General features: G+C 43.4%; 1 protein-coding gene across 6 annotated transcripts in view; it reads left to right on the top strand.

Moving 5' to 3' along the window:
• The window catches only part of FRMD4A (FERM domain containing 4A), a 435019-nt gene that overhangs the window by 371458 nt on the left and 44979 nt on the right, over positions 1-18582 (top strand). The gene's annotated exons all lie outside the window — the stretch shown is intronic.

Here is an 18582-nt window from a genome sequence, read left to right as displayed (position 1 = left end):
TGAGCTCCTACTACATGTGACCATGTTTACCTTAAGATCTCATATCATTGACTTTACATTGCTTTTTGGTTGTAAAATGTCACACATTTTTGAGCAATGCATGTTTGTGTGCAACTTCTTTGGGACTTTTTGGCACTGCATTCAGGAATGTTCTGTCGAAGCCAATTTCCTTTTGGCAGATGCAGTGGACACAATGTATTATTTGAGACTTTTCTGAGCACAGGGATATAGAAAGTCTCAACCTCACACCACCACTGACATGGTGTAAAAATGGCTTGTCAACTATTTTACCAGTAACTAGTTTAATGTTGAATGTACATAATTTTATAGAAATTAAAGCCTTGTGGTGGGAAGGTTTATTTGAAATGATTTATGTGCAATATTAATGTTCAAAATGTATTGCTTGTTTTGGTTATTAAATAGTATAATTTATAACAAAAATAAATAAACAGGCAGATGTCTTAACATCCTTGACAACATTGGGGGTACATATATGCCCTTGCCGTCTGGGCTCAACTTGACAGGGCATAAATGTATGCCCTGGAATGTTATGTGACTATGAAGCGAGCAGGAGCTGCGCTCACTTCATAGGCGATGAGTGACTGCTAGTATCAGTAGCCAGATAGTCATTGCTAATGATGGGGAGCTGGGGATTCTGCCGCTGCCATATATTGATCAGAGTCTAAAGGGTTAATGAGGAGTAAATGAAAGATGCTTGTAGCTCAGTGGTGCTCATTGGACCCCGGAAATGCGATTGCAGGAGCCTGATGAGGTAAAATGGTGGCAGAGGGTTCCATTACCTGCCTCCAGCTGCCAGATTGATGTTTCAGTGATGCTAAATCACGGTAGGGCTGTGTTCACATTGCTTTCTGACAGCAGTTCCGTCACATCTGACAACAAGAATAACAAAGCATACACAGCTATTTTTGCATAAGTGCAAACCATGACTGAACCCTGACAAACTCTTAACAGTTTCTCTTGAGTGCTGTAACCAGTGGTATGATAGATCTGGCAAAGTCTTTTGGCTTCTGTTACAAACAGAGCCATAAAAGTACAAAACCTTGAAAAGCCACATATACATGACAATAGTTTTGTCAGCATTTAACCTTAACATGTGTAATCCAAAACCAGTAGCAAAATCTATTCAGAGAAAAACTCTAAAGGAAGTATTTGTAGCTCTTTAAGGACATGGTCCTTGTTTTGGCTCATAAACGATGATGCAAAATACCAAACAATCTAGAAAGGAAACCAAACCATTGGATTTAGCTAAGAAAATAACTTCAATAATTACTGATGCCAAATATAATCATTATCTAAAATATTGAGATCATTTATCAAAACAAACCCAACGCAAAAGGTAATAAAGGTTTCTATGGGCAACTACATCATTTAATATATACTACAAAAAAAATCACCCTAAAGCCTGCTGGTTTAGTTATTCACCCCTCTCCTGGTGAGAGGGGTGAATAACTAGAGGAGAACACATGTGCCAGGCACATTGCATGGTATATTGAGTAACTAGCATTGCCCAGCCTTCCTACCTAAACCTTGTGGGATAGGAAAAGCAACAGTGGTGCTCTCATCCTCCTATCCCCTCCTCAAATCCCAACCCCCCACATGAACCATTTTCTGCACCTGCCTTTCGAACAGTTGGCAGGATGTTTACAAGTCCTGGGCAATCTCTGCAGCCCGAGACTTACACAGTCAGGAGATGTACCTGAAGTCCAATAGCCTTGTATGGGACTTTAGACAAAAAAAAAACACCCTCGCATAAGGGGTGGGTTAGGGTTGATTAAACTCTACTACATTTTAGTTGTATGTTTAGTATAAGTAACGTGTGTACAAAGTTTCACCAGAATATCTCCAGCCATGTAGAAGTTATGCTGGAACATACATATACTGTATACATAAATATGTTTAGTATGTTGATATATATATATATTGAAGCTTGATTATATAAGTAATGGTGATATACTTATCTTCGCGTGTCCAGCATCTAAAGCAGAGTACTGTGTTGTACTAGAACTAAGATTTTCCCAGCACATCTCATATAGATACTAGCAGTGACAGCCCAGAGAAGCAATTGATAGATTGTTCAATTTGCACATCACAGCAGACCCACAGAGTTGCTAGTCAAAGAAGATGTCAATATTGATCTTGTCTCCTACTGATAAATTAGTATTCACTTGCTGGTTTTATGGAGTGCAAACATCCCTATCCCCATACAGATCAAGGCTGAATCCAGCAGAACACATTCTAAGGAACAAATATCCGGAATTCCAGCAGCGTAGGATCTCACATCCAAACTTTTACAGGATGTACTTTTTGTGGCAAAGCAATTGAACACTATATTCTAGTGGTTACATTTAGTATGTAGCATTGCCGTTTTCTGTCAATTAAACAATGTAATGGGTGGGTTGTGGGTGCCCTACAATTGTATGTGTGGGTGGGGGGGGGGGGTGTTGGAAGGGAAAGGTGGACTGTGAGGTCTTTCCATTTGGAAAATGCTCTGGATTAGATAGGAAGAGATAAATATTTTTTTCTGGGAGCGATCAAATATGAATTAATTGCAAGGTTATGTTCACATGTAGAGGATGTAAATTCAATCAGCTGCAGAAAATATGCAGCAGATCCTGTACGTGTGAATGTACCCTTAGGGTCTATTCACACATACAGGATCCTGTGCAGATTTGATGCGCAGGATTTGTAATTGCAGATTAGAAGCTGTGCTCAGTCATTAAGTTTACATTGAAATCTGCAGCAGAAAATCCTGCGCATCAAATCTGCGCAGGATACTGTACGTGTGATCATACCCTTAGGGTACTTCACACATGCATATTTTTTCTGCAGATCTGCTGCAGATTTTGCTGCCCATTAACTTCAATGGGCAGCAAAATCTGCAGCAGAAAATACACATATGTGAACACACCCTTAGGGTCTATTCACACGTGTGTATTTTTGCTGCAGATTTGCTGACCATTGAAGTCAATGGACAAAAAAATCTGCAGCAGCAAAAATATGCACGTGTGAATGGACCCTTACAGTGATTTATAGAACAGATGATAATAAAAGACTCTTTTAATAGTAAAACTGTCTTTGTTGCCTGTAGCAACCAATCAGAGTTAGGCTGGGTTCACACTACGTTTTCTCCCATACGGGAGCGCATACGGCAGGGGGGAGCTAAAACCTCGCGCTCCCGTATGCCTTCGTATGCGCTCCCGTGTGTCATTCATTTCAATGAGCCGGCCGGAGTGAAACGTTCAGTCCGGTCGGCTCATTTTTGTGCCGTATGCGCTTTTCCCCCGGACCTAAAACTGTGGTCAACCACGGTTTGAGGTCCGGTCGTAAAAGCGCATACGGCGCAAAAATGAGCCGACGTTTCACTCCGGCCGTCTCATTGAAATGAATGACATACGGGAGCGCATACAAAGGCATACGGGAGCGCGAGGTTTTAGCTCCCCCCTGCCGTATGCGCTCCCGTATGGGAGAAAACGTAGTGTGAACCCAGCCTTAAGCTTTCATTTTACCAGAGCTGGTGAAGATGCGAAAGCTGTTCTCTGATTGGTTGCTATGGGAAACCAAGACAGTTCTATCCTTAGACGGTTTTTGATTATCTCCCACAATTAAATCTCATACTATAAAATCAAGTCAACAAGAAACCTCATGACCAGAAGACATTTTAGGTTGGTGAGGTGTTTGAGTTGGGGTTTGCCACTAAAGACTGCAGCTTGGATCATGGTCTGCACTTGTGGGTGGGGAACAGGAAGAACTCTACGTCTTATTAGATCCGATTATTTTACAGCTCCTTCCAGTTACAACAGACTGCGGAAAGCACTTAGTAATAATTTCATTACTATCTATATTCTGCATTTCTTATTAGATAACTTAACCATCCCTAGATTATAATGACCATAACTATAGTTCATAAATAAGTTAATAAGTTCAATTACCAAGAGAGTCTGCATGAAGAGCTATTATCCATAGGAAATGTATCTGCTGTTCATATGCAATGGGTGCTGGGAATGTGCCAGACATATGGAGGGCACTGGTTAGTTCAATCTAGTAGAATCATGTTATGTATTCTTACTGGTTCCTTAAAATAGGAGAATACTTATTAGAGTGTAGAGCCAATAGCTGAAGCAGTTCAGCTCTTATCATGTGTTGTATTTGTTTTAAGGCCAAACTTAGCTGGTTCTGTGGGCTGGCAGAACTAGCCGATTTAAAGCCCTTCCCTTGCTACTTGGATGCACACAAACCAATGTGGTTATTGGAGATATCATTTTCTTGCCTAAATCACTGCATTGTGCAACAAGTTTAACCATGTTAAACTATTGTGAAGCTCAAAATCTATCCTACACCCTAAAGACACTATATTTTCATCAACCCTTGACCAAACTTTTTTTTTTTTAAACTCTGAGTTTACTGGCTGTGTAATAAATAATCATAACGTCAGAAATATGGCACTCCAGCGAGGAAAGTCAGTACAAAATATGTAACTTTCAACTTCACAATGATGTCTTTTTCAATTTTTTTAATGACCTGACGGGTGAATAAATTCCACATTTATCGCAGTGGATCACTGGAGTTCCGCTTTCCTATGTTTGGATTATTTATGAACTTGGTTCAGTTCTTTTGCAAGCTAAGCGCCCACTGATAAAAGGACTATATGTGCTAGCACTGTGCTGCATTAACTGCTATATACTTGCTGTGTAATATATTTTCCCATCAACTCATCTTTGTACATACAAATAAGCTCATTTGAAACATTTCATCTATCCCAACCAGTAGTTAGTAGGAAGGTTTCACCTGTGATAGGACAAATGGAGCTTTAAGGGGTTTTCTGCTGCAAAATATTTGAGATACTTTAAAGGGGTTTTCTGGAGATTAAAGATGAAACCCCACAAAACAATGCCCAGACTCTCCTCGCTGTATCTACTGCACTTGGGTATCTATGGCACTCACATAGGCAATGGATGAAGGGCGTAACAACCCCACTGCTCCATGCAACAAGGAGAGTTAGGCCTCATTTTGTAGATCGGGGGGCCTGACCTCTATGGATAGGGGATATGTTTTGTGAAAGCATGTAAACACTCTGCAGAACTTTTCCTTCGTGTGTCTGAATGACTTTCTATTGAATATTTACAATAGGAAACTTTGCTTTAGAAAGCAAATTTGACTGTTTCCATTGCATTGTTCATTTTGTTATTTCTTAAGGATTGTAAACTACAAAGAGACATTTTAATCTGGTAGTCATAAATTCCTCTACATAGAAGACAATATTATACTTATGTTATAATAGAATTATATCTGCAGCACTGTTTTGGAATTCCAGTGGTGTCACGAAAGGAAAAACCTTCAGATTGTGGGGGCAAGAAGTATTCAGTTAGGGTCAATTACTATACAATTCACTCTGCAGACAGTAACCTGGCATATATCATGGGTATCCGGATTGAAACAGAACATTAAGAGGGCCATACAGAATCAGCTGATCATCTTATGTGTATAGTGGCCTCCTAACTCTTTCCTAACGGTAGATGTCGGGGAAGAGAAGGGTTGGGTATGATGAGGATGGAAGTGATTTTCTGCCCTCACCCTATTCCATAAACATTGCAATGCATGGAGATGAAGAAGAAAAGTGGCAACTCACCGGTCGTAGCCGTTTCTCAATCTTTATTTCACTTCATGCATAAAATCATACCTGCTGTAGGTATGTTTTTATGCACAAAGTGAAATAAACATTGAGAAACGGCTACGACCGGTGAGTTGCCACTTTTCTTCTTCATCTCCTCGCATTGCAATGTTTGAATGGACTTTTGAATTGTTGTGCACCCCCTATGCTGTATACAGAAGTGCAGTCTCTGAAGCAGAATTCCCTTAGAGCTGTATAGGGGCCTTACTATAGTAGTGCCAGACAGACCCATCTACTTTCTGTTCGTTGAGAATTCTATTCAAAAAACATGCATGCTTGGCCAAATTGAACTTTCATGTGTATGTGGGGATCTAGAGAAACACTTTGGCCCACTTTGGTGTACAGTATCATCTTGCACATTTCTATGAGTGTCTGTTCACACATTCATATTCTACAAAATCAACCCATTCGGATGTACAGAATGCATTTTCAGTTGCAGAAATGTCTGCAACAAATCTACCACATGTAAACATATGTTAAAAGAAGCTAGGGAGAGAGTCAGCAAAAATCTGGGTACAGGCTGTAATGTGTTAACCACAAGGAATTCTCTTTTCAGTTGAAACTGAATCAGAGTAGAGCAGAGAGCTGACACAATAGGGAACTTAATAAAATGACAAATAAAATCAAACATCTTTGTTATTCCTTTATGATGGCTGCAAAGACATCTCTGTGAACATCTGAACGGACAAGTTTCTTTGTTCGGATATAGACGTGTGGGTGGTTTGCCTGCCACTGACCATCCTGAACTGTACAAGCTGTACTATCATAAACAGTTATTCTTGCAGCGGCTCTTAATTATTCGGAAGGATAAACACAGAGTCAGTGGCAGACTTCCATGTTGGGTGTTAACTTAGAGGAGCCAGACGATTGCAGACAAGTAACATACATACTGAATAAAAATTCTACCTTCAAACTAGGAGTTTACAGTGCAAGGCAAAATAAAGTAATAGAAATTAGGGCTGGGCGGTATGGCCAAATATGTGTATCATGGCAGTTCCACGGTATATAACGGTATTCCCCCTCCCCCTCTAAATTAATTATCACCCGCAAGCGCTGCCCTCCTCGTCCTCCTGTTTGTTGCGGTCGCCGGCGCTGACACTATACTGTATCCCTATGCCCGGGCTGCAAAAGGTAAACAAAAATAAACTTTAACGCATGTTCCTATGTTGGCCTTACGCTCTTCCTGGGGACATGAACGTCGGACAGCCGTCAGCCTATCACCGGCCGCAGTGATGTTCCGCCTCGGCCGGTGATAGGCTGAGCCCACTGTCATGTAAGAAGCCGGCTTCTTACATGACAGTGGGCTCAACCTATCACCGGCCGAGGCGTAACATCGCTGCAGCCAGTGATAGTTAGTGTTGAGCGGCATAGGCCATATTCGAATTCGCGATATTTCGTGAATATATGGACAAATATTCGTCATATATTCGCTAAATTCGCATATTCGTAATATTCGCGGTTTATTTTCGCATATGCGAAAATTGACGTATGCGAAAATTAGCACAGACAGAAATTAGCATAAACGAAAATTCTCATATGCGAAAATTAGCATATGCTAATTTTCGCATATGCGAAAATTCGCTCGCCAGTCTCACACAGTAGTATTAGAGCCTTCTTTACACCACACAAGCTGGAAGCAGAGAGGGATGATCACTGTGATGTTTACTGTGGAAAAAAAAAAAAAAAGAATATTCGTAATTACGAATATATAGCGCTATATTCGCGAGCAACACTAGTGATAGGCTGACGGCTATCCGACTTTCCATTCCCTAGGAAGCAGGTCCGGACCGATGGGGAAGGTGAGTTAAAGTTTATTTTGTTTACCTTTTGCAGCCCGGGCATAGGGATACAGTATAGAGCAGTGGTCTTCAATCTGCGGACCTCCAGATGTTGCAAAACTACAACTCCCAGCATGCACGGACAGCCAACGGCTGTCCGGGCATGCTGGGAGTTGTAGTTTTGCAACATCTGGAGGTTGAAGACCACTGGTATAGAGTGTCAGCGCCGGTGGCCGCAACAAACAGGAGGACGAGGAGGGCAGCCCTTGAGGGTGATATGTGAGTAGTACCCAGATGGGGACAGCGCAGCGCTGGGCTGATAATTAATTGGGGGGCAGAACAGCGCTCGCGATTCACATATGATTAGTTCCCCGATGTGGGGACAGCGCAGCATTGGACTGATAATTCATTCCTGAGGGGGAGGGGCCAAACCGGTATTGCGGTATGGGTTAAAATTCATATCGTGCAGCGCAAAAAATTTCGGTATTCGATATGAACCGGTATACCGCCCAGCCCTAATAGAAATCCATTATAGGCATTGAAATATTGACAGTGGTCAGCACTGCTGCCTTAGGCTGGGTTCACACCACGTTTTTCAAATACGGTTACCATATACGGTTTTCCGCTAAAAAAACGTATGGCAAAAACCGTATGCAACCTTATTCAACCGTATGACTCCAAATTAAAACGTATAAGGTTTTCCTCGTACGGTTCTATCAGTTTGCATCAGTTTTTGCCAACGGTTTTGCTATTTTGTTGGAGTTAGTTTTCCAGCAATTTAATAAAGTTACTATTGTTCTATTGAAATTCCAATCTGCGCATGTGTGAACTCCAAAAACGGATTAGAAAAACAGTGTGCAACCGTATTCTGAAATTCTGTGTATGGTTCTCATAGACAACAATGTCAAAAGAAGCGCATACGGTTCGCATACGGTTTTCCAACCGGAGGCAAAAACGTGGTCGACAGCGTTTTTGCCTACGGTTGAAAAATCGGCAAAACCGTATCCGAGGCAAAACGGATGCAACCGTACACAACATTTGAAATACGGTTTACAATGCATTCTCTATGCATACGGTTTCGGATATGGTCGTATACGTTTTTTTGCGGAAAACCGTATACGGTTACCGTATTTGAAAAACGTGGTGTGAACCCAGCCTTACAGCTCTGGGGCCGCAAATTCAAGACGAACATCTGTATGGAGTTTACAAGTTTTTGCCCTGCTTGTTTAGGTTTTTAGAATAGCACCTACGTATATATTTCACTTTGAAGATGCAGACTAACTGGAATGTTCTGTACTCCTAGATAGGTCATGCCATACAAAGATAGCTTTTATACAATGCATATAAAAAGTCTACACATCCCTGTTTAAATGCCAGGTTCTTGGGATGTTTAAGAATGAGGCAAAGATAAATCATGTCAGAACTTACTCCACCTTTTAATGTCTATAACTTAAACAATTCAATTGCAAAAGGACCTGAAATATTTAACGGGGAAAAAAGAAGACCTAATAACCTGGTTGCATAAGTGTGCACGCCCTCTTATAACTGGGGATGTGGCTGTGTTCAGTTCAGCTGTTCTAGTAGGATTTTTGCCTAGTTGCCTAGTTCTTGCTTAGTTTTATCTCAGCGCAAAAGCCATGGTCCACAATAAGCTTCCAAAGCATCTGAGGGGATAGGAACAAAAGAATTTCCAAAGTATCAGATATACCATGGAACCTGTTAATAGCACTTAAAGGGGTACTCCAGTGAAAACCTTTTTTCTTTTAAATCAACTGGTGGCAGAAAGTTAAACATATTTGTAAATTACTTCTATTAAAAAAAATCTTAATCCTTCCAGTACTTATTAGCTGCTGAATGCTACAGAGGAAATTCCTTTCTTTTTGGAACACTGATGACATCACGAGCACAGTGCTCTCTGCTGACATCTCTGTCCATTTTAGCAACCATGCATAGCAGATGCATAGCAGATGTATGCTAAGGGCAGCATGGTGGCTCAGTGGTTAGCACAGAGGAAATTCCTTTCTTTTTGGAACACTGATGACATCACGAGCACAGTGCTCTCTGCTGACATCTCTGTCCATTTTAGCAACCATGCATAGCACATGCATAGCAGATGCATAGCAGATGTATGCTAAGGGCAGCATGGTGGCTCAGTGGTTAGCACTACTGCCTTGCAGTGCTGGGGACTTGGGTTCAAATCCCACTATGGACAACAATAAATAAAGCCTTATTATTATTATAATAACGTCAGCAGAGAGAACTGTGCTCGTGATGTCATCAGAGAGCATTCCAAAAAGAAAATAATTTCTTCTATAGTATTCAGCAGCTAATAAGTACAGGAAGGATTAAGAATTTTTTAATAGAAGTAATTTACAAATATGTTTAACTTTCTGCCACCAGTTGATTTAAAAGAAAAAAAGTTTTCACCGGAGTACCCCTTTCAGCATACATTTGACCATTACAATCTATTAGTCGCTAGATAGTAACTGTAGTTCCCCTGGCTCAGTTGGATATGCCTCCATTTTTCTTAAAATTGCATGGTATGTATTGGAAAATGCTGCATTTTTGGTTTCCACCAAGCAGATTGAAATTTTTCTCGTAAAAAAAAAAAACAAGGTAAAGGCAAAGGAATTGCTTTTATAAATGAAAGGGTCAGACAGATGTCAGGCTTTGCATCTTCCACTAAATTAACAAAATCAATGCTAGAGCTCAGACAGTATGTGGTTTGATAAATGAGAGATTCATTGAAGGGAACATCTTGGTTACATTAGCAGACCAGATTAGAAAGGGAAACCGGCTTTTGTCTCTAAGCAGCATACCAATGGCTCACCGGATACAGATTATATATATTTCCTTTTTTATTATTATTTTGTGACATTTGCATGATTTGGGTGGAATTTAATAAGCAGTGGGCTGAGACCACATCATTTATTGCAAGTTTATGTGGGCTCAGAACTGAGTGATTAATGTCGAAGAGAACAAAAGGCTGGACCACCACGAAAGACAGTTCAGCCGGGGGATTAAACAATGTTACTGACATTTCTTATATCTTGCTGGAATACGAGATAGAATTTCCAGAATGAATAGATAATATTTAATAAGTATAACATTTGAATATTATTATAACATAATGTATGTTTGTTCCTAAAATTACAAATAGAAACACATATGTTTTAGAACTTACATAAAATACTAATATCCAGGGAGTTACAGTGGGATGTTTGAGGGTGGAATAAAATAAAAACCAAAGCAGGATAAGTCAGTATATCTACTCAGTCTAAATAATAACAAGATTTCAACAGCAGATCCTAGATGTTTTTTTGGCAAAGATCTAACAAAATAAAGTAACAGAGGAAAGATGTAGAAGAGCTTCAACTGGAGTGAATGCAGGAATCAATAGCAAGAGCTACGGTAGAAAATACAGGTACGATGAGGCGCTCTCCTCGGGATGGCTGGTCAGCCATTCAATCAGATGAAACGGACACGGTTTTGGGGTATAATAAACTGTTTTATTAGATCAAAGATATCGGACAACGCGTTTCAAGGGGCGGGACCCCCTCTTCATCAGGTCCAGTGAATGGCATTGTCCGATATATTTGATATCTAATAAATCTTCAAAAACTGTCCTTAGTTTGTGTGTGGTATTGCAGCTCAGTTCTATTGAAATGAATAGAGCCAAGTTGTAATACCACACACAACCTGGGGACAGGAGTGGTGCTGTTTTCGGAAGAAATTAGCTCTGTGTTTCTCTCCCTTTAAGCAGATCTTGTCAACAATAGTGGATCCATTATAATCTAACTTTTATAGGGGCCTCTTGAGTCTCCCCAACGGCAAATGTCATGGAAATGGGGATGGGTCCGTTGGTTTGTGCCCAATCTATTTGTCATGCTGGCAGATAAGCTGCTACCAAAGGGGTTTGGCAGTAGCGTGTCTCCCTCTCCTCACTGAAATAAAGAAATATTCTTCTCTAAACCACATGTGCACATCTATGGCAAGGTTAGGGAAGAAAACTTTTTGCCTATGGACCATCACATATGTCCAATCTTAGGGGTGCCTCTATATTGTTTTAAAACTATTATTTATATCTGGGGCTTAACTAAAGTTTATTGAAAGAGCTTGGTGACCATTTAGTCGTCATTACAAAGTCCACGCGTCCATGTGGCATGGTGAATGTCCATACATGCTCTTCTAACATATGGGGTTAATTTTGACTTTGTAACTAGTGTTGGGAGTGAATATTCGCATTTCGAATTTTTATTGTGAATATCGCAAATTTGCGAATTCGTGAATAGTGCGAATATATTCGCTACTGAAATTGCAAATATTATACAATTATAATGATGCAAATACACTTGTCAGAGGTTATGAACAACATCCCTAGCAGCCAATTGTAAAGTTGCCCACCCCTTCACTGTTTTCTTCCTCGAATACGCGAATATGCGAATATAACGAATACACGCAAATAGAGGATGAATATTCGTCTATATATTCACGAAATATCGCAAATTAGAATATGGGTAATGCCGCTCATCACTATTTGTAACTGCTTTCTGAGACACTCAAGACAACAATATACATATATATATATATATATATATATATATATATATACATATACATAGATTCATGAATTGGGCTGCCGGAGGCTATCTTCCCAATGCCTTGGCTTCTGGGGCCCCTCGGTTCACAACTATTCTCCCCAGAACTCAATATACATTGTTACACTATACAACAGTGTTACCTTTACATTTATCAATTCTGTCACTCCACGTGCATTATCTAGATATCAGGTGAACCCGCTGGCTAGTAGAGTACCCTATACACGTGAACAGTAGAGAAAACATTAGACACATAACTGTATATATTTAGAACTTGTGGACTGGGACGACAAATAATGTTACAGTCCTATCTTAACTATTTGCATATGTGTGGACTACTTTTACCATATGTGAACTGACTGGTATATGTGTGGTATATAACTTTACATTATGAGTTAATATTTGTACCTAGTGGGATTTGTCATGGCGGTGAGGTAGTGGCTATGCTTCTCCTGACTGGGTCAGGAAACCTCCCATGAATAAACAACACTATACCCTTAGACATCACTGTACAAACATATTATACACATTTTATTACAGCACACCATAACCATTATAGTACACCAATATAAGTAGATACTTGTGCAAAGGTAATGAGCAAAAATAAATTACTCAAATGGTATATACATATTTTCATTGTACCGCTCCACAGTCCTTGACATTTTAGAGTTCTTAGTAAAGAATCACGGCTAGAAGCCGGGCACGTACACTTATGCAATTGGTTACAAATAAACTTCTTGACAAGTTCGTCAGGCACTTTTCTTAAACGTTGCATAACCTGTAGAGAACAAAAGTACTTCACAAAGAAAGTTAATGATATACAGAAAAAATGCAGGCAGCACACCACAGCTTGTATCAAAAAGGAAGGTGAGTTTATTCCATGATGTGATAGAGACTACGTTTCTCCAGCCTCACGCTGGCTTTCTCAAGTGATCAGTCATCTTTGAATGTGCCCAGGCCTACTCCTGTGGTCAAGAAGGTTTGGCCCAACCAGCGGGCACCAACTGAAGTGCCTCGGCCTACTCCCGCAGAGGAGGTTTGGCCAGCCCAACAGGCACCAACCGCTCTTCCTCCAGGTGGTGCAAGCCGCTACAGTGCAAATTGTGGTCACTATCAGCCCGACCATTACAGAGTCCACGTTGTCCCAGGTGAACTGGAACAGCCTCGGAAGCAGTCTGCCCGGCAAGGCTGGGATGGCAAGTTCCCAAGTTAGGAAAGTCTACCCGTGATAATCCTGAGATATATAATGTACAAAAAAGAAAGTTGCAACAGCACTCTTGGTCAAAAAATGGAGGCTCTTAGCGCACTTTTTGATCAAAATGTGTCCCCCCATCCACCACGCGGAGGTGGCCTCATATCGGATGGGACCCTAACATGATAATTCACCTCTGCTGTGCATATAGCCTCTGACTGTGTGACATGTTGGATAAGCCATTGACTAAACCACCTCCAGTCTGAGAGGGGTGGGGTGCACGGCTAAAGAGGGTGCCACACCCCCCAACTTACAAAGTAAAAACAAAAAGATATATATATATCTCAGGATTATCACGGGTAGACTTTCCTAACTTGGGAAATTGCCATCCCAGCCTTGCCGGGCAGACTGCTTCCGAGGCTGGTACATGTAACGGGGTCCACAGGACTGTGCCCCCTCTAATGGACACACTCGGGTGTTCCAGTTCACCTGGGACAACGTGGACTCTGTAATGGTCGGGCTGATAGTGACCACCATTTGCACTGTAGCGGCTTGCACCACCTGGAGGAAGAGCGGTTGGTGCCTGTTGGGCCGGCCAAACCTCCTCTGCGGGAGTAGGCCGAGGTACTTCAGTTGGTGCCCGCTGGTTGGGCCAAACCTCCTTGACCACAGGAGTAGGCCTGGGCACATTCACAGATGACTGTGGTAGAAACTTCGGGCATGTAGACCTCCTCCTCCTGGACTGTACCTCTGACTTTAGGCGGCAGCAACCCAAAGGGATCGGCATCCCAGTCGCCCGATGGGAAGTAGGCAAACGGAATCTGGGTTGGATTCTTCAGACAGGTCACTGCAGCCCCCTACTCTCCTCTCAAGCTCTGTACAGGAGTATACTCTAAGATCTCCCCGCTCTCCAGAGAATGCATGGATGGGGGAAGATAGTCTCTCTGCACTGCCCGACGATTGACCAGAATGGTCCCTCCATGATGACAGTCCATGAGGGTGCCAAACCCCCACACTTTGTCAAATTTCACCACCATAACACGGCAGCGTTCCAGGGGTGGCTCTCCCTCTCGGGGATGTTCCAATTTTCTGATGTACAGGGCCTCTAATGCTTTGGTGTCCTGTTGCTGCGCCTGTCGCACCTCATATGGCAGCAGCTTCGGCCCATAACTCTCTACTCTCTGTGCCTTCAGTCCCTCTATGATCTCGGCCACCTGAGCCTCTCTTCTGGCCCTCTTGGACTTGGCCAGAGGGACTGGGGGATGGGACTTCCCTGGCAGGGGAAGAAGGTGCTCCCTCATGTATCGGATCAGTCCAGGCTCATCGCCAAACAACCACTTAGGTAATGATGGTGACGGGGGATGGGTGACAGACCTCTGGGCCTGGGGGTTTACTCTGGGTAGAAGGAGGGGTAGAGAACGCGGCCTCAGCTTTGGTACTCACTTCTGACTCCTCTGTGTTAATTTCAGCCGAGGACCCACCCCCATGTCCAGTGCTGAGGGGACAGCCTCACTGGTGATGATGCACTAGAAGATGCTAGCGTTCCCTCCTCCGGGGTTGGTGGAGATGCGCTGTAGACGATCTGCCAGCTCCTGAAACATTTTCGCCGTGGCAACTTTCCGGGCCTCTGGCACCATCTTGGGACTCCCTGCATGTGTGCTGGCCTGTTCTGCCCTGCTGCTCCTCTTACTGACTTCTGGCAAACTGAGAGGTTTACAATGGGGGAAACAAGTGCCGGGGTCTTTGGGGACACTGAAGGTGGACGCACAACAGGACAGCAGGAGCACGGGGCAACACCTCCCGTACTGGGCCACCACAATACAATAAATTACAATCATACATAGCATGACAGTATACTATACAGCACAGGTTCCCTAAGCTATACATTGCACCACATGCTGCACCAACATTCTGCTCCATCACTCATTATCGAAGAAACAAAGTTGAAAAAACAACACATTACAATCTGTTATCTGGGAGGGTGTGTGTTTTATGGGGCTAGGGAGGGGCAAATCACAGGGCCAAACTACTCGGCAAACATATGGGGAGGTGGGGAAGTAGAGGGGTGTTAGTCCTCTTCTTCATCGACGTCCGGACTGTCCAAGATGGGATTGCCTGCAGCAGTCCCGGACAGACATGTCCTTTATGTAGAAGATGAGGCGGTTCCTGGCCGGCCATATAGTGTTCTTAAAACTGTTTTTATAAGGCCTATTGAATGGCCTACACTGCATGAACCCCAGGAAAAATTCCATAAAGCACCGAATGGTACAATAGGTTGTTCCTGGGTACAGAGTCTCTGAGTTCAAGTTCCAAGGCATTCAGTAGACTCTGCGCAATGGGGCACTGCCAAAAGTTTTGCATAGATGTTTCCTCCACAGTTTTGCATAGATGTTTCTGCTCAGGCCATTGGCATGCATGAATGACCTCGGAGACGGTCCTCCCTTAATGGCCATTCACGACAAGTCCTTGTGTCCGTTGGTTAGCCTTGCAGAAGACACATTGTCCCAAACAGTCTCTGCGGTGGCCTTAGGGAGCCCTGGAACAAACTCCAGCAAGTCCTTAGCTCTGATAAGCTTGTAAACAGTCTTCCAAAGGTCGGACTTGAGTCCCTCCAGTTGATGGTCACTTATAAACCGGACGACGTCCCTATAGACCCAAGGAGTGTACCAGTTGTAAGGGATGGAGCTGTCCCACTTGTCCCAGCCGAGCCTCTTCCAGAGGGGCAAGAGATACAGGCGAGACATGGGCCTGCCTGCAGAGGCTTTCTTTTGTACCACACTTCACACTGACACATGCAAAAGAAGCCCGCAGCAGAGTGGGGATATCGGGGATGCCCTTCCCACCCTTGCCGGGCTCCTTGTACATCATAGTCTGTTTAACTTTGTCCATTTTGCCCCAGATGAAGCAAAAGTCTGGGTGATGGCCCTGCAAACAGTGGCAATAGGGGGCCATGCTTGTGCAGTGTACTGTAGCACAGGCAAAACGTCACAAGTGTATTTTCCTCAATCGAGCGCTATATTCCCTGGATGTTGTACCTGTGTGTCATTGTGTACTTTTTTCTTGGCTTATGCTTTCTGAGTCAGTGTGTAAACAGTGCACCAGCCTGGTATATAAAGCTTTATACTTTCATCCTCAAAGCCTGACAAATGCATTGCTCTATTGAGTCATGTCTCTCCCCACCAAACTTGATTGTTAATGTAGGCGAACTAGATGTGTATTGTAAAGTTGTCTAAATAAGTACTCCCAATAGGGCTGTGCCGAAAAAAACAGTTTTGGTATTTGTTAATGCATTGCTACGGAAGACGTTATTATGTAGAATAATAATGTCCAGGGATTTGTTAGTAGATGGTATTTATGGCACTAAGTTACTAGTGAATCAATTAACAAGCTGCCCCATTGACTTAATATGCTCATATTATGACTTAACTGTGTGGTGAGGGTGTGATGAGGGCAAATGGAATTACCCTAGGGGCAGATGGCTTTAACCCCTTGTGTTCGTGACACCAGGGCATGGTTTATCCTCTACACCACCCTAAGGAATACCGCTGGATCCTGGGCTAGGCACGGGGGCAAATATAGACTCCGACACCAAGTTACGGAACAACGGCAGCTTTACTGAGTCAGACAGGTGTAACAGTCTATACAGCTTGGCTAGGCCCACGGAGGTGACCAGTGACTTCAGAGACCTTAGGACTTGCTGGGACTTATAGTGAACTTGGACAAATTGGATGCAGGCCACGCTGACTTGAAACAGGATGATTGGACTGACTTGACTATGACAGACTTCACCCATTCTGTAGCTTACCAGGCATTGACTTGACCTGTGGGGCAATGGATTTGAGAATCCATGGCTGCTTGACTGAATTTAGGCCTCCTCTGGACTCCAGACACACACCTAGGACTTGACCTTGCTGCAACTCAGCTAAGCAGGAAGAGAGAGCTAGCTCCACCCAGGGCTTACATGGGGGTGACTAGGAGGGCCTTAGCGCACATGGTTACTGGTACCTCACTGGGTTACAATCATTACAACAGATTAATCACATGATAACCTGGGCCGTCTTTAACACGGGCAAAAAGGGGCAGCTGCCCTAAGCCCTGTCATTCCTGGGGGCCCAAAGCAACTAGCCCTTTAGCTCCACGCTAAAGCAGCTAGCCGCCACCACCACCGATCCAGGCAGGGCCATCCCTGCTGCTGTGTTGCGGCCAGGGCCGGCCCCATAGGGCCTGGTGGGGCCTTGGTCCCAGGCTGCACTTTTTTAGGGGCGGCACTCTCGTGCCACTGCGCTGCCAACAGCCCCCCATCCCCCGGCCGCCGTCGGGGGGGTACAGCAAGTACCCCCCTGTGGCAGCCGGAGTACAGAAGCATGCCTCCGGTGAGTGATTGACTCTACTCATCAATCACTCACAAGAGGCTGGAACTTCCTCTGCACTCCGGCGCACGAGTGACGTCATCAGACACCAGAGCGCAGAGGAAGAGGAAAGAAGAGGCCTGAGGGAGCCGCCGGGAAAGAAGAAAGATCCGCAGGAGGTAAGTATGTTGGGCGGGCTGGGGGGGGGTGCCTAACTAATGTGGGGGCGCATCTGCCTTACTAATGTGGGGGAGCATCCGCCATACTAATCTGGGAAGCATCTGCCATACTAATGTGGGGGGAGCATCTGCCAAACTAATGTGGGGGAACATCTGCCAGGCTAATGTGGGGGAGCATCTGTCATACTAATGTGGGGGAACATCTGCCATACTAATGTGGGGCAGAAAAATTGCTTGCCCAGGGTCCAATCAAAATTAATGATGACCCTGTGTATAACATGGGCATTTAAGAGAGTAGGTAGAACATAAGTGCAGGGGGGGGGGGGCAGGGATCACTGTACGGATTCTGCCGGACAGGGCAGCTAGGGTACAAGGATGTAACTCCTGTACTGGGCCACCACAACTGTGTGTCAGACAGTCTCTTATCTTAGCATCTAGGCAGTGCTGGATCTGGATCTTTTTACATGTACCATTAACTAATGGATGGCAATGTTATTGTTCTGTCATTCCCTATCTCCTTCAATATTTCCTCCCATATGTGGGCATAGTCACTTTTCTGCATATATTCATGCGGAGTGTGAATTCATTTACTGTATACTGTTTATATTTTTACATTTTGTACAATAAAATCACATTTCTCAGGTGAACCTTGTTTTGCACATGGTATAGAAGGTTTGCAATATGTGGGAACCGAATAATGTGTTAGTATGTTCTATGATCACCAATATACTACCCGTAGTGTGCAGTCCTTGACTGTCTAGAAAAGTAGTCTCAAACTGTGGCCCTCCAGATGTTGC

This window comes from Hyla sarda, chromosome 4 (assembly GCF_029499605.1).
Source record: "Hyla sarda isolate aHylSar1 chromosome 4, aHylSar1.hap1, whole genome shotgun sequence".
Taxonomy (NCBI): domain Eukaryota; kingdom Metazoa; phylum Chordata; class Amphibia; order Anura; family Hylidae; genus Hyla; species Hyla sarda.
This window is presented reverse-complemented; position numbering and strand designations above follow the sequence as displayed.